This window comes from Panthera uncia (genome assembly GCF_023721935.1).
Source record: "Panthera uncia isolate 11264 chromosome E2 unlocalized genomic scaffold, Puncia_PCG_1.0 HiC_scaffold_19, whole genome shotgun sequence".
Lineage (NCBI taxonomy): Eukaryota > Metazoa > Chordata > Mammalia > Carnivora > Felidae > Panthera > Panthera uncia.
The window spans coordinates 7,032,976-7,035,698 of record NW_026057588.1 but is presented as its reverse complement, the minus strand read 5'-3'; positions in this window follow the sequence as shown (position 1 = coordinate 7,035,698).

Below are 2,723 nucleotides of genomic sequence, written 5' to 3'. Positions count from 1 at the left end.
GAGAGACAAAGTGTGAGAGAGTCCGAGAGAGAGACAGTCTGAGAGACAGAGAGAGAGAGAGTCAGAAAGGGTCAAAGACGGAGGGAGGGAGACAAAGTCAGAGAGTCTAAGAGTCTGAGAGAGACACAGTCTGAAAGAGAGAGAGAGTTTCAGCCAGAGAGTCTGGGACAGCGAAAGAGAGAGAAAGAGAGGGACGGAGACAGAGACCGGGCCAGAGAGAGATTCAAGGAGAGACAGAGAGATTCTGAGAGACAGAGTCGGAGAGAGTCTGAGAGAGACAGAGAGACTGGGTCAGAGATCTGACAGAGTCAGAGAGAGAGTCTGAGAGAGACGAGAGAGCGAGAGGGGGTGAGAGAGACGCGAGGCAGCCGGTCAGGGGGTCTGACCGAGGCGGGCTGGCGGGCGGGGGTGGGGCGGACACGGGAGCGAGCAGGGGTGGGGGGAGAGGGAGGGAGGAAAGCCCCCTTCCCCTTCCGTTTTCGGTGTGGCCATCGGCTGGGGGGGGGAGGGGGGAGGTAGTAAGGCGCCTCCTGCACTGGGCACCCGCTGCCTCCCTTGTTCCCTTCTAGCACTTTCTCTCTTGCCGTCTCTCTCAGCCTTCGTTCGGTCCCCTTGTCGCTCCCCGACACCGGAGAGTGGCCATTACCCACATCCGCTCTTTTCTGTAATGAAGGAATCAAACTGGAGCCCGGATTCGCTGTCACCGTGGCCTGCGCTTCTGCAGCGGTGGTGACAGACCCCCCCGGAGGGCCCCCCGAGATCCCTTCTGCCTGGAAGTGCCGAGCTCCCGCTACTGACAAGGAAGAACAAGAGAAAGACAGGAAGCCAGCGGAGGGGCAGGGCGGGGAAGGGGCAGGGCGGGACAGAAGGTGGAAGGAGCCGCGTCAGTGTGTGTGAATGACCCAGCACACAGCTGGTGCTCCACCAGTGCCCCTTCCCTGTCCCGTCCTCGGCAGCACTGAGAGCAGGAAGGAAGCGAAGAGGCAGCAGAGGGGAAGGGGAAGGGGGAGGGGGAAGGAGGTAGTGAGCAGGGGAGGCTGTGCTTGTAAAGAGCCTGGCAGACAGTAGGTGCTCGAAATGCCCATTCCCGTCTCCAGGAGAAAAGAAACAAGTCAGAAAGAAGGGGAAGAGACCATCATAGCAGAAAAACGGGAGGAAAGACAGCCTAAGGAGAGAGAGAGTCATTGGTGGAAATTGCTGGGCATACAGTAGGTGCTTATTAAGTGATAGTTCTTTTCCCAGGAGAAAGAAGACAGGGAAGCGTAGGCTCCAGCGGAGAGAATAAACAGGAGAAGTTGTGAGGGAAGGAGACGGTGTATGTAGAACAGCGGGCACACAGTAGGTACTTAATAACTGCCCATTCCCCTCCTTGGTAATGAGCACACAAGCAGCCAGGAGGAGGGAAGGGAGCAGAGAGGAAGAGAGAAGGAAGAACAGAGGCAGTGAAGCAAGCCATGGCAGTGTATGCGTAGGAGCGGCACACAGCAGGTGCTTAATTCACGCCTGTCTCCTTCCCCAGGAGAGAGCAGACAGAGCAGAGAGGAGGGGGACGAGCTAGAGCAGAGAAGGAGCCCAGGAGAAGCGAGTGTGTAGGTTAGGCTGTGGGTACCCACGAGGCACTCAGTAAATGCACCTCGTCTTCCTAGGGGCAGAGAGAGAACAAGAGGAAAAGGAAGACGCAGGCACGGGCGAAGGGAAAGGAAGGTTGGCTGAGGTCGAGGGCAGAGGAGGCCGTGAGGGTGGCGGACCGGAAGGAAGGAAGGAACCTCAAGAACTGGCAGGAGAGGAGGCACAGGCGGAGGTAGTGCAGGCAAATCATGGGGCGCACAGGAGGTGCTCAGTAAATGCTCCTTCTCTTTCCCAAAAGAGGGCCCAGGGAAGGGAGAAGCCTGGCAGAGCGAGAGGGACAGGGAAAAAGAGGCAAGAGGAGATGAGATGGACTGTTAATTGCCTGGCATACAGTAGGTGCTCCCTAGTTGCTTGTCGTCTTCCCCAAGGAAGAGCTGATGGAGCAGAAAGAAGGAGAAGTCAGAAATGAAGGAACAGGGAGAATTGAGGGGGGAGGAGAGTGTACGGAGATTGTCTGGCATACAATGGGTGCTCAATAAGTGCCCATTCCTTCTCTGGCAGGGAGCAGAAAGCAGCAGAAACCACAGGTCCGTGAGATAGCAGGGTGAGAGGACAGCGGAGGAAGCACAGGCGATTGTTTGGCATGCCATAGGTGCTCGGTAAATGTGTGTTCTTTGCCTTGGAAGAGAGCAGAGAGCCCAGAAGGATGCGGAGGGGACAGAGGAGAGACAGGGGGAAGGGGGTGAAGAAGGTGTGGGGGAAGGGAGGGAAGATGTGTAAACTACCCAGCACACAGTAAGGGCTCAATATGTGTCCATTCCCTCCCCCGGGAGGGGAGGGAGGGAGCCGAAGGTCAGAAAGGAGAGAGGGAAGAAAGGAATCAGGGGAGGAGAAAAGTGTAGTTGAGAGAGGAGACAGAGTTTGTAAATTTCCCAGCACGCAGTAGGTGCCCCACAAATGCGCATTTTCAGACGGATCGGGAAGAAGTGCAGGGAACGGGGCGGGCGGAAGGGACAGCAGAGCCAAGAGTATCAGGTGAGAGGCGGTGTGTGGAACTTGCCCGACAAACACTAGGGATTTAAAAATGCCCGTTTCCTCCAGGAATGGGAGCCGGACGCTGGACGCTCCGGAAGAACAGGCGGGGGGGGGGGGGG